This window comes from Bos indicus x Bos taurus, chromosome 17, assembly GCF_003369695.1.
Source record: "Bos indicus x Bos taurus breed Angus x Brahman F1 hybrid chromosome 17, Bos_hybrid_MaternalHap_v2.0, whole genome shotgun sequence".
In the NCBI taxonomy this organism is placed as follows: domain Eukaryota; kingdom Metazoa; phylum Chordata; class Mammalia; order Artiodactyla; family Bovidae; genus Bos; species Bos indicus x Bos taurus.
Genome location: NC_040092.1, coordinates 70,781,124 through 70,796,225, shown reverse-complemented (window position 1 = coordinate 70,796,225; position 15,102 = coordinate 70,781,124).

Genomic DNA, 15,102 nt, shown 5'->3' with positions numbered 1-15,102 from the left:
ATAATCCCCCTCTTATCCAATATTTTGAATAAAAAGTCAATGCAATAAATCTCAACTTCTAACTTTGGAAGACGTGTAGGTAGAAATATACTTTGGTTAAAGGCTATGAAAACAGAAGCAAGCACTAAATATGCATCATGAGATATGTAGCTAGAAGGAAATGGCAGCTGGGTCTTCTCTTGCTTTTACTGGAGTGGCAGGAGGGATCTACTTAAAGGAGTGCCATTAAAATTATTTAAACATGAGAACACCTGAAAAGGACAAATAGAGTGAAAGGATTATAGATAATGAGGCTTCAATAAGTCAATCTATCCTAAAACAATATTTAGTGGACATTACTTAGAGGGGTATAATTAAAAATTAAATTACAGAAAGATTTCTCAAAGGAATATAACAAATTTGTTAAAATCACTTTTATACCACTCCATGCCTATTAGTTGTGCTTGAATTTCATGGGAATAAAGAGTCTCCTAATATTTTTTTGTGATTTGTATACCAAAAGACATAGATATTTATTTCAGTTCAATACAGTCGTTCGGTAATGTCTGACACTTTATGATCCCATGGACTGCAACAGGCCAGGCTTCCCTGGCCATTACCAACTCCAGAGCTTACTCAAAACTCATGTATATCCAGTCAGTAATGCCATCCAATCAACTCATCCTCTGTCGTCCCCCTCTCCTCCTGCCTTCACTTTTTCCCAGCATCAGGGTCTTTACCAATCAGTCAGTTCTTCGCATCAGGTGGCCAAAGTATTGGAGTTTCAGCTTCAGCATCAGTCCTTCCAATGAATATTCAGGACTGATTAACTTTAGGATGGACTGGTTGGATCTCCTTGCAGTCCGAGGACTTTCAAGAATCCTCTCCAACACCACAGTTCAAAAGCATCAATTATTCAGTGCTCAGATTTCATTGTAGTCCAACTCTCACATCCATACATGACTACTGAAAAAACCATAGCTTTGACTAGATGGACCTTTGCTGGAAAAATAATGTCTCTGCTTTTTATTTTATTTTATTTTTAACTTTACAATATTGTATAGGTTTTGCCATATATCAACATGAATCGACCACAGGTATGCACGTGTTCCCCATCCTGAACCCTCCTCCCTCCTCCCTCCCCGTACCATCCCTCTGGGCTGTCCCAGTGCACCAGCCCCAAGCATCCAGTATCGTGCATCGAACCTGAGCTGGCGACTTGTTTCATATATATTATACATGTTTCAATGCCATTCTCCCAAATCATAGCCGAAAATGTCTCTGCTTTTTAATGTGCAAAGTTGGTCATAACTTTTCTTCCAAGAAGCAAGCATCTCTTAATTTCATGGCTGGAATCAACATCTGCATTGATTTTGGAGACCAAGAAAATAAAGTCTGTCACTGTTTCCATTGTTTCCCCATCTGTTTGCCATGAAATGATGGGAACAGATGCCATCATCTTAGTTTTCTGAGTGTTGAGTTTTATGGCAACTTTTTCACTCTCCACTTTCACTTTCATCAAGAGGTTCTTCCTCTTACACTGTTAGTGGGAATGCAAACGAGTACAGCCACTATGGAGAACAGTGTGGAGATTCCTTAAAAAACTGGAAATAGAACTGCCTTATGATCTAGCAATCCCACTGCTGGGCATACACACTGAGGAAACCAGAACTGAAAGAGACACGTGTACCCCAATGTTCATCGCAGCACTGTTTATAATAGCCAGGACATGGAAGCAACCTAGATGTCCATCAGCAGATGAATGGATAAGAAAGCTGTGGTACATATACACAATGGAGTATTACTCAGCCATTAAAAAGAATACATTTGAATCAGTTCTATGAGGTGGATGAAACTGGAGCCTATTATACAGAGTGAAGTAAGCCAGAAGGAAAAACACCAATACAGTATACTAATGCATATATATGGAATTTAGAAAGATGGTAACAATAACCCTGTATACGAGACAGCAAAAGAGACACTGATGTATAGAACAGTCTTTTGGAGTCTGTGGGAGAGGGAGAGGGAGAGGGTGGGATGATTTGGGAGAATGGCATTGAGACATGTATAATATATAAAAAAAAAGAGGTTCTTTAGCGCTTCTTCACTTTCTGCCATAAGAGTGGTGTCATCTGCATATCTGAGGTCGTTGATATTTCACCCAGCAATCTTGATTCTGGCTTGTGCTTCATCCAGTCCAACATTTCTCATGATGTATTCTGCATATAAGTTAAATAAGCAGAGTGACAATATACAGTCTTGATATACTCCTTTCCCGATTTGGGACCAGTCTATTATATCCTGCCCAGTTCTAATTGTTGCTTCTTAACCTGAATACAGATTTATCAGGAGGCAGGTAAGGTGGTCTGGTATTCCCATCTCTTGAAGAATTTTCTGCAGTTTGTTGTGATCCACATAGTCAAAGGCTTTGCCATAATCAGTAAAGAAGAAGTAGGTGTTTTTCTGGAACTCTCTTGCTTTATTTATGATCCAGTAGATGTTGGCAGTTTGATCTCTGGTTCCTCTGCCTTGTCTAAATTCAGCTTGAACATCTGGAAGTTCACATATTATTGAAACCTGTCTTGAAGAATTTTGAGCATTGCTTGCTAGCATGTGAGATGAGTGAAATTGTGCAGTGGTAAAACATTCTTTGGCATTGCCTTTCTTTGGGATTGGAATGAAACTTGACCCATTCCAGTCCTGTGGCCACTGCTGAGTTTTCCAAACTTGCTGGCATATTGAGTGCAGAACTTTAACAGCATTATCTTTTAGGATTTGAAATAGCTTAACTGGAATTCCATCACTTTCACTAGCTTTGTTTGTAGTGATGCTTGATAAGACATCTTAACTTTGGATTCCAGGATGTCCGGCTCTAGGTAAGTGATCACACCATCATGGTTATCTGGGTCATGAAGATGTTTTTTGTATAGTTCTTCTGTGTATTCTTGCCACCTCTTCTTAATATCTTCTGCTTCTCTTAGTTCCATACCATGTCTGTCCTTTATAGTGCCCATCTTTGCATGAAATGTTCCCTTGATATCTCTAATTTTCTTGAAGAGATCTTTACTCTTTCCCATTCTATTGTTTTCTTCTGTTTCTTTGCATTGATCATTGAGGAAGGCTTTCTTTTTTTAATATAAATTTATTTATTTTAATTGGAGGTTAATTACTTTACAATACTGTATTGGGAGAATGGCATTGAAACATGTATTATATCATATATGAAACGAGGAAGGCCTTCTTATCTCTCCTGCTATTCTTTGGAACTCTGCACTCAAATGGTTATATCTTTCCTTTTCTCCTTTGCCTTTCACTTCTCTTCTTTTCTCAGCTATTTGTAAAGCCTCCTCAGACAACCATTTTGCCTTTTTGCATTTCTTTTTCTTTGGGATGATCTTGATCACTGCCTCCTGTACAATGTCATGAACCTCTGTCCATAGCTCTTCAGGCACTCTATCAGATCTAATCCCTTGAATCTATTTGTCACTTCTACTGTATAATTGTAAGGAATTTTATTTAGGTCATACCAGAATGGTCTAGTGGTTTTTCCTACTTTCTTCAATTTCAGTCTGAATTTGTCAATAAGGATTTCATGATCTGAGCCACAGTCAGCTCCTGGTCTTGTTTTTACTGACTGTATAGAGCTTCTCCATCTTCAGCTGCAAAGAATATAATCAATCTGATTTCGGTGTTGAGCATCTGGTGATGTCCACGTGTAGAGTCTTCTCTTGTGTTGTTGGAAGAGGGTATTTGCTATGGATTCTCTTGGCAAAACTCTGTTAGCCTTTGACCTGCTTAGTTTTGTACTCCAAGGCCAAATTTGCCTGTTACTCCAGGTGTTTCTTGAGTTCCTACTTTTGCATTCCAGTCCCCTATAATGAAAAGGACATCTTTTTTGGGTGTTAGTTCTAGAATGCCTTATAGGTCTTCATAGACCCATTCAACTTCAGCTTCTTCAGTATTACTTCTTGGGGCATAGATTTGGATTACTGTGATATTGAACGGTTTGCCTTGGATATTAACACAGATCATTCTGTCATTTTTGAGATTGCATCAAAGTATTCCAGTTTGGACTCTTTTCTTGATTATGATGGCTACTCCATTTCTTCTAAGGGGTTCTTACACACAGTAGTAGATACATCTAAATTAAATTCACCCATTCCAGTCCATTTTAGTTTGCCAATTCCTAAAATGTCGATGTTCACTCTTGACATCTGCTGTTTGACCACTTCCAATTTGCCTTGATTCATAGACATTTATTTATTAAACAAATATTTGTTTAGCACCTATAATACTAGCACAATGTCAAATATTAAGACTTTAATGAGATTTTAAAAGGAATAACTCACCATCTTTTTTTTTCTTGCAAGTTAAATTCTAGTTGCAGAGATAAATATTAATATTAATTAAAGGTAAATAACAGAAAGGCATAATTGCAATATAAAATATCCATGTGCAGAATTCCCTGGCAGTCCAGTGATTAGGACTTCACGCTTTCACTGCAGGGGCATGGGTTTGATTCCTTGTTGGAGAGCTTACATCCCACATGCCCCTGTGGTACAGCCAAAAAACCAAAAATACATGTGCATTTTACCGTTTTGAGAACATTTTTCCAAACAGCATGGTTTGGATTTTGAGATAAGTATTAACATAAGTATCCTTTTCTTTTCCTTATTTTTTTCCACTATCTTTTTACTTACATTTAGAGCAAAACTCTAAGACTCACATCAAATCACCCTGCCTGGCGGGTCCTATGCCAGAAACATGGGCCCCCAGATTATCTGTTTATGAAAATCAATGGAGTTTATGTTCAGGAGAGCCAGATGGCTGTAGGAAATAGAGCTCCAATCATAAAGGGCACACACAAAATCTCACATGGTATGAGACCCAGTGCAGAAGCAGAAGTTTGAAAGAAGCCTTGGTTAAACCAATTTCCTGATCTTGGAAAGTTTCCCACAGGGTTAGGAGGCAAATGGAACTCTCCTGGGAACCTGAAAACTGAAACAGATGTGTGAGCTCATTCTAATGGTAAAACATTGACACTGAAAGCACAATTTGGGAATCCTCCTTTGCTTTTATTAAGGTCATGAACCCAGCCCTACTCACCAAGCTTCACCCTACCACCAGATCACACAGATTATCACATCAAACTATCATAGTAAGTATCAAACTAATATATTAAAATAATCATATATGTAACCATATATCGGACTACAGGGCTTCCCAGTTGGGCTAGTGGTAAAGAACCCACTGGCCAGTGCAGGAGACATAAGAAATGTGGGTTCAACCCCTGGATCAGGAGGATTGCCTGGAGGAGGATATGCAATCACTCCAGTGTTATTACTCATGGATTCCAGAGGAGCCTAGCTACAGTCCATAGGGTCACAAAAAGTTGGATTCGGCTGAAGTGACTTAGCACAGCTCACAGCACATATAGGGTTATATATGACCTTATGGTGACCACATCCAAATTATAATGGATAACACATACACATGAATAAAAGAAGAAAGAATCCAAAGGCAATGCTAAGTACAGATAGTCATCAAATCACAAGGGAATAGAGCAGAAAGGAATAAAAACTAAAAAAAGAAAAACAAGCCTGAAAACAATTAGCAAGATGACACTAAGTACATAACTACAAATAATTACTTTAAATGTAAATAGACTAAATGCTCCAATCAAAAAATCACAGAGTGACTTAATGAATTTTTAAAAAATATCCACATATATGCTGCCTACAAGAGACTCACTTTGGATTGACTGAAAATGAAGAGATGAAAACAGGTATTCCATGTAAATGGAACTGAAAGTAAACTTGGTGGCAATATCTATATTAGACAAAATAGACTTTAAAACAAAGACTAGTATCTCACAGAGCACCAGCTGAGAGATGGCAAGAGTCCCTGACCACTGGAAAGGAATATATAAACTCAAGCAAAACTAAGTAGGATGAAGGAAGGAAGAGAAAAAGAGTAGGAAAATGTATGGACTGGATCTGCCTCTGGGGAATGGAGGAACTGAAGCGGGGGTAAGATTCCCCACATCAGAGCAATAGTTTGGGACAGACGGGAGGCATTTGAAAGGACTAGGAAGTGAAGCAGCTGATCTGTGATGGTCTGAATAGAGTGAGAACCACATAGACAATCTGTATTGCAGCCCTACGTACTGCAGACAGGGATGCAGGTCCCCCAGTACACACAGTGGCTGGAAGCTGGGGCATAGGGACTGGAGAGAAAACCCAGGACAAGGATGGCTTTTGACTGCAGGAAGATGGCCCAACAGGATGTGAGGGAGGAGATTACTGCAGGGAATGCCCTTGGAGGAAATTGGACAGCCATGGAGGCAAGGCAATACTGCTGAGTCAGGCACAGGGTGGAGCCATCACTGTAGCCTCTCTCTCTCTCCACACATTGGCACTGGCAGCTGATAAATAGAGAAAGACCCCAGAGAGGGTGGCCCTTTGAGTGCCTGCTGTGATGAACAATAGAGAAGGACCCCAGCCAGGATGGTCCCTTTGAGTGCCTGCCGCACCAAGCAACAAAGAAGGACCAGCCAGGGAAGCCTTTTGAACACTGCTGCCAGAAGCTAGAAAAAGGCTCATATAGCATCTTATCTCCTGTGTCTGTGGTCACTGGCTCCCCTGTGTACCTGGCAACACTAGGTTCCCTGTGATCCAAGCAGTTGCACCACCTTCATGCTCATTCCTCACTAGGGCAGAATGGACAGAGGCTAGGGAAAACTCTAATGGAACCATATCCCCTCTGCCTATGGCTGTCAGCTTCCCTGCACACCTGGCTCTGCTGCTGCTGCTGCTAAGTCACTTCAGTCATGTCTGACTCTGTGCGACCCCATAGATGGCAGCCCACTGGACTCCCCTGTGCCTGGGATTCTCCAGGCAAGAACACTGGAGTGGGTTGCCATTTCCTTCTCCAATGCAGGAAAGTGAAAAGTGAAAGTGAAGTCGCTCAGTCGTGTCCGACTCTTCGCGACTCCATGGACTGCAGCCTACCAGGTTCCTCTGTCCATGGGATTTTCCAGACAAGAGTACCGGAGTGGGGTGCCATGGCCTTCTCCACCTGGCTCTGCTAATGACCTGTTAATCCAAGCATCTGTGCTGCCTCCACACCTGCTCCTCAATGGGGCAGTCTCAAGTCCTCTGGGGAGACTCAGGAGTAAATTCCTGTGGATGACCCACATGCAGAGGTGTAAATAAAACACAATTGAATTATAGGACAGAGTGGTTAAAGAATAGGATCTAAAACTCTTCCACCATCTGTATAAACTGCAGATTAAATCCACATGACCAACTAGGTAGACTCTGTGTCCATGAAATGCATAAAAGGACAGAATATTCACACAAAAGTAAAATCCCTAGCTCTGGCAACCGTGGATACCGGAGGCAAGTACATACAGGACTAGGGCTAGATGAGAGTCTGAGCTGTCCCCACAGCAGGTCCAGAGAACAGTCCAGTATTAGAGGGCCTCTTAGAGAGGCAGAGATTGAACTATGACTTTATATACATTTTTCTCCTTTTTTTAAAAAATCTTTTTTAAAACTGTCTTTTCTTTTTTATGTTGTTCTCATGTTCTTCACTATTTCTTTAATTTTATTTTATAACCTACTTTTTCAATTTTTAGAACATCTTCTTTTTAAATTAACTCGTTTTATTATTTTCCCTATTTTTACAGTACTATTTAATTATATAGCATTCTCCCCATGTTTTTGATTTTGTATTTTTGCTGATCTTGTTTTTAGTATTCATTTTACTATGGGTTCATTTATTGTTTTGATCTCTTATTTTTTGACTCCTGTTTTCACTGTTATTTTTGTCTTTTTTCTCTCTTCCTCTCTCTTTGTAAGTGTATGGGATTATTTGGGTGTTCTTGGCTACTGACTGTTGCTTTCATCTTTAGTCTTGGGGTTTTATCTTCTGTGCTGGGAGACCTGTGAAATCCTGGTGCTACAGTACAGAGTCAGGCCTGAACCCTTGAGGTGGGAGACACAAGTACAAGACTTTGGACCACCAGAGAACTCGTGATCATGTGGAACATCAATTGACAAGAGCTCACTGAAAGGTCTCCAACTCAACAGTAGGACCAAGCCCCACCCAAAGTCCAGAAAGCTCCAGTGCTGGAATCCTCATGCCAAACTTTTAGCAAAACAGAAACACAGCCCTGCCTTTAGCAAAAAGTAATAAAAAGTAATAAAAAGTTTTTATTACTACTCAAAGTAATAAAAAGTCCATAGACACCCTAAAACACACTACTGAACATTGCACTACCCATCAGATCTCAAACACAAATCTTCCCAAACAGAAAAACTTCACAAAGCACTGGTCCAACCCCACCCATGGAGGGGGGCAGACTCCACAATTAAGAGGGACTACAAACCTTCAGCCTGCAGAAAAGAGACCCCAAACACAGTAAATTAAACAAAATGAAAAGACAAAGAAACATGCAACAGATGAATACAGCAGATGAAGAAACATGGTGTAAACCCATAAGAACAAACAAATGAAGAGAAAATAAGCAGTCCACATGAAAAAGAATTCAGAATTAATTATAGTAATAGTGAAGCAAAACTTAGGAAATAAAATGGACCAACAGATAAAGAAACTGAAAGCACAGATCTAGAAGACTCAAGACATGTTTGAAAAAACCTAGAAGAATTAAATAATAGACAATCAGCAATGAACAGCACAATAACTGAGATTACAAAGACACTAAAGGGAACCAACAGCAGACTATCTGAGACAGAGGAATGGATAAGTGATCTGGAAGATAGACTGATTGAAATGATTGAAGCAGAGCAGAATAAAGAAAAAAGAATAAAAAGAAATGAGGACAGTCCCAGAGGCTTCTGGGACAATACTGAGCATACCATCTTGAGAAATATAGGGATCCCAGAAGAAGAAGAAAAAAGAAAGAGTTTGAGAAAATATTTGAGATTATAGTCAAAAACTTCTCTAAAGTGGGAAAGGAAATAGTCACCCAAGTCAAGGAAGCCCAGAGAGTCCCATACAAGATAAACCCAAGGAGAAACATGCCAAGACACATATTAATTAAACTAATGAAAATTAAACACAAAGAACAAATATTAAAAGCAGAAAGGCAAAAGCAACAAATAACATACAAGGGGATCTCCATAAGGCAAACAGCTGTCCTTTCAATAGAAATTCTGCAGGCCAGAAAGGAGGGGTAGGGTATAATTAAAGTGATGAAAGGAAAAAAAAAACAAAAACAAAAACAAATTTCAACCAAGACTATTCTGTCCGCCAAGGATTTCATTCAGATTTTAAGACTCAATATGGACTCAGATTTGTCCATAAGTCAAAAGATTTATGAACAAGCAAAAATTAAGAGAATTTAGCATCACCAAACTGTTTCACAACAAATACTAAAGGAATTTCTCTAGACAGGAAACAAAAGAGAAAGAAAAGGCCTACAAAAACAAACCCAAAACAATAAGTAAATGGTAATAGGATTATACATACCAATAATTACCTTCAACATGAATGGAATAAATGCTGCCACCAAAAGACACAGATTGGCTGAATGGATACAAATGCAAAACCTATATATGCTGTCTATAAGACACTCACCTCAGACTTTGGGACACATACAGACTGAAAGTGAGGGGCTTGAAAAAGATATTCTGAGGAATCAGAAATCAAAAGAAAGTGGGAGTAGCAATACTCAGATAAAATAGACTTTAAAATAAATAGCATTACAAGGGACAAGGAAGGACACTACATAATGATCAAGAATCAATCCAAGAAGAAGATATAACAATTATAATACATATGCACACAGCATAGGAGCACCTCAATACATAAGGCAAAAGTGAAAATTGATAGTAACCCAATAATAGTGGGGGACTTTCATTCTTCAATCATGCCAAAAGACAGATAATCCAGACAGAAAATTACTAAGGAAGCACAAACTTTAAATGATACATTGGACCATTTGGACATAATTGATATCTACCGGGCATTCCATGAAAAAGAGCAGATTTCAATTTTTCTCATGTGCACATGGAATACTCTCTGAGACAGATCGCATACTGGCTCACAAATCAAGTCTTGAAACATTTTTTTTTTAATTGAAATCATTTCCAGCATCCTTTCTGACCACAATGCTATGAGATGCTAACTTGGGCTTCTCTAGTGGTTCAGCTGGTGAAGAATCCGCTTGCAATGCAAGAGACCAGGGTTTGATCCCTGGGTTGGGAAGATCTCCTAGAAGAGGGAAAGGCTACCCACTGTAGTATTCTGGCCTTGGGAATTCCATGGACCATAGTCCATGGGGTAACAAAGAGCCGGACACGACTGAGTGAATTTCATTTTCACAGGGGGAAAAAAAACTACAAAAAACACTAACACATGGAAGCTATAAACAATACATTTCTGAATAAACAATAGATCACTGAAGAAGGAAAAAAAAAGAAATCAAAATATACCTAGAAACAAATGACAATGAAAACACAACAATTAAAAACTTATGGGATCAATAAAAGCAATGCCAGGAAGTAAGTTTATAGCAATACAAGTCTATTGCAAAAAAACAAGAGAAACATCAAATAAAAAACAGAACCTTACACCTTAAACAACTAGAAAAATAGGACAAAAAATACCACAAAGTTAGTAGAAGGAAAGAAATCATAAATACAAGAGCAGAAATAAATGGAAAAAAAAAATTAAAGAGACAATCGGTTCAGTTCAGTACAGTCGCTCAGTCGTGTCCAACTCTTTGCGACCCCATGAATTGCAGCACGCCAGGCCTTCCTGTCCATCACCAACTCCTGATGTTCACTCAAACTCACATCCATCGAGTCCGTGATGCCATCCAGTCATCTCATCCTCTGTCGTCCCCTTCTCTGCCTGCCCCCAATTCCTCCAAGCATCAGAGTCTTTTCCAGTGAGTCAACTCTTCGCATGAGGTGGCCAGAGTACTGGAGTTTCAGCTTTAGCATCATTCCTTCCGAAGAACACCCAGGACCGATCTTCTTTAGAATGGACTGGTTGGATCTCCTTGCAGTCCAAGGGACTCTCAAGAGTCTTCTCCAACACCACAGTTCAAAAGCATCAATTCTTCGGTGCTCAGCTTTCTTCACAGTCCAACTCTCACATCCATACATGACTACTGGAAAAACCATAGCCTTGACTAGACGAACCCTTTGTTGGCAAAGTAGTGTCTCTGCTTTTGAATATGTTATCTAGGTTGGTCATAACTTTCCTTCCAAGGAGTAAGCATCTTTTAATTTCACGGCTGCAATCACCATCTGCAGTGATTTTGGAGACCCCCAAAATAAAGTCTGACACTGTTTCCACTGTTTCCCCATCTATTTGCCATGAAGTGATGGGACCAGATACCATGATCTTAGTTTTCTGAATGTTGAGCTTTAAGCCAACTTTTTTACGCTCCTCTTTCACTTTCATCAAGAGGCTTTTTAGTTCCTCTTCACTTTCTGACATAAGGGTGGTGTCATCGTCATATCTGAGGTTATTGATATTTCTCCCAGCAATCTTGATTCCAGCTTGTGCTTCTTCTAGCTCAGCGTTTCTCATGATGTACTCTGCATATAAGTTAAATAAGCAGGGTGACAATATACAGCCTTGATGTACTCCTTTTCCTATTTGGAACCAGTCTGTTGCAGTAGCAAATATCAATAAAACTAAGCTGGTGCTTTGAGAAGATAAACCATTGAGAAAGCACTAGCCAGATTCATTAAAAAAAAAAAGAAAGAAAGAAAAAGAAAATTTGGGGAGAAGATCCTAATCAATAAAATTAGAAATGAAAAAGGAGAAGTTACAACAGATAATACAGAAATACAAATGATCATAAGAAAGTACTATCAGCAACTATCCTGGAGAAGGAAATGACAACCCACTCCAGTATTCTTGCCTGGAAAATTCCATGGACAGAGGAATCTCATGAGCTACAGTCCATGGGATTGCAAAGAGTCAGCCATGACTGAGCACATCAGCACAGCATCAGCAATTATATGAAAATAAAATGGACAACCTGGAAGAAATTGACAAATTCTTAGAAAAGTATAACTTTCCAAAACAGAACGATGAAGAAATAGAAAATACGAACAGACCAATCATAAGCACAGAAACCAAAATTTTATAACAACCAAAACCCCCATGGACAGATGGTTACACAGGCAAATTCTAACAAAAGTTTAGAGAAAAATTAACATCTATCCTGCTCAAACTCTTCCAAAAACTGCAAAGGAAGAAAAACTCCCAAACTCCTTCTACCAAACCACCATCACCCTGATACAAAAACTAGACAAAAATGCCAGAAAAGAAAAGAAATGGCAGATCAATATCACTGATGAACATAGATCCAAAAATCCTCAACAAAATTCTAGCAAACAGAATCCAACATTAAAAGAATCATACATCATGATCAAGTAGACTGTATCACAGGGATGCAGAGATTCTTCAACATATGCAGATCAATCAATGTGATACACCATATCAAAAATTGAGAGATAAAAACCATATGATCATCCCAGTAGACACAGAGAATTCCATGTCCGATTTTAACTGTTGCCTTCTTGACCTGCATACAGGTTTTGCAGGAGGCAGGTAAGATGGTTTGGTATTCCCATCTCTTTAAGAATTTCCCACAATTAGTTGTGATCCACACAGTCAAAGGCTTTAGTGAAACAAAATAGATATTTCTCTGGAATTCTCTTGCTTTTTCTATGATCCAACGGATGTTGGCAATTTGATCTCTTGTTCCTCTGCCTTTACTAAATTCAGCCTGATATCTGGACGTTCTCAGTTCACATACTACTAAAGCCTAGTTTAGTGCATTTTGAGCTTTGTTACTTTGTTAGCATGTGAGATGAGTGCACATGTGCAATAGTTTGAACATTCTTTGACACTGCTTTCCTTTGGGATTGGAATGAAAACTGACCTTTTCCAGTCTTGTAGCCATTGCTGAATTTTCCAAATTTGCTGGCATATTGAGTGCAGCACTTTAACAGCATCATCTTTTAGGATTTGAAATAGCTTAGCTGGAGTTCCATCACCTCCACCAGCTTTGTTCATAGTGATTCTTCTTAAGGCCTACTTGACTTCACATTCCAAGATGCCTTCCTCTAGGTGAGTGATCACACTATCATTGTTAACTGGGTCATTAAATTTTTTTTCCATAATTTTTCTGTGTATTCTTGCCACCTTTTCTTAATATATTCTGCTTCGGTTAGGTCCATACAGTTTCTGCCCTTTGTTGTGCCATTCTTTGCATGATATGTTCCCTTGGTATCTTCAATTTTCTTGAACAGATCTCTACTCATTCCCATTCTATTGTTTTCCTCTATTTCTTTGCATTGATCACTTAGGAAGACTTTCTAATCTCTCCTTGCTATTCACTGGAACTCTGCATTCAGATGTGTATATCTTTTCTTTTTTTCTTTGTCTTTCACTTTTCTTCTTTTCTCGGTTATTTGTAAGGCCTAATACCATACACAAATATAAACTCAAGTGGATTGAAGACCCAAATGTAAGACCATAAATTATAAAACTCTTAGAGGAAAACACAGAATACTTTTTGCCATAAACCACAGCAAGATACTCTATGACCCATTGCCTAGAATAATGGAAATAAAAACAAAAATAAACAAATGGGATGTAATTAAACTTTCTTTGTGTGTGTGTAATAAAGTTTTATTAAAGTATAAAGGAGATAGAGAAAGCTTCTGACATAGGCATCAGAAGGGGGCAGAAAGAATATCCGCTTACTAGTGTTAACAATGAAGTTATATAATCCAAAGAATATCTGGAGGTTGTAAAGACCTCATCAGACCTACTCCCATAATTTACATTTTAAGATAACACTGTCCTCAGGCAAGATACATCCTTGTAAAGACCAGGTCTACTCCCATAATTTACATTTTAAGATAACAGAAGGTTGAATCCAAAGACTGTCCTTAGGCAGGATACATTATTGTTATATAATCCTAAGTAATGTGGAGAAAGAAAAAAGTTTGTCCTTTCTTCCTCCTTGAGAATTCCAGACCCCTCTCTCCTTGGGGACCCCTAAACTCCCTATCAACCTGCCTAGGAACTGACTCTCTCATTCCCCCCTTTTCTTTTAGGAGAATTATGTTGCCTAGGGAAAAGGGGCATTGTTCTCATTCCATAACTACTTCCGAGCTGACAAGGGACATTGTCCCCTAAATTGGTGAGGCAACATATTCTCCTAATCCTCATATTGAGGATATCTGATCCAGGGCCCCAAATAGTAGCTGGAGGAAGCTACAGCAGTAGCAGGAGTTTGAGCAACCATTTGTAACTTAAAAGCTTTCATGTGGCTAGAAACAAATCCAGTTATACAGTTACAGATGCAGGGAGCAAACAGCAAGAACAAAACAATAAGAATTATTGTAATTAAGTTGTTGGCTAACTTTTGGGGATGGCCCTGTTTGTTCCCAGCATATAGAGGCAGTAGATATTAAACGTCCTTTTTCAGGAGTTAGCCATGTAACCTCATCCCATATTTGATAAACGTCAGGTAAAAAACCATTAGATCTAGACCTATTTACCTTATATGTAGCAAAATAGTCATTGAACTGAGACAATGTATAATCAAAATTAAAAGTCACATTATGTCCATAGTTAGAGTACAAAGTGTTGCACCAGTCCATTTTAGGGTTGGTAGATGTCATCAGATGAAGAAGAGGCATCACATGTGATTGTTGTCAAAGGTATTCACAGACTTGGAGAAAGTCTTTTCCTTGAAGTGGGGATGTCCACCATGGGAAGCCTTCCACTGATGAAGAGGGGAGTGCTCCACAGACCCAGCAGTTAGACCAATTGTGGAATGCAGCATAGGAGTGAGCCCAGGACAGGAAGACATTGTCTTGAGGATCCAACAGCAGACTCAGGATATTTGGAGTCAGCAGAAGTAAGCTCACATAGGTTATCAGGCCCATCCGCTGCCCTTTGCTTAACTCTAGAGCTCGGGTCAGAGCCACAGGCTCCGCTAACTGAGCACTGGTTCCTTGGGGGAGAGATTTTGCTTCCAAAACCTGTTCAGCAGTCACCACGGCGTAACCTGCTTTATGCTTTCCATCCTGAACAAAAGAACTGCCATCTGTAAAT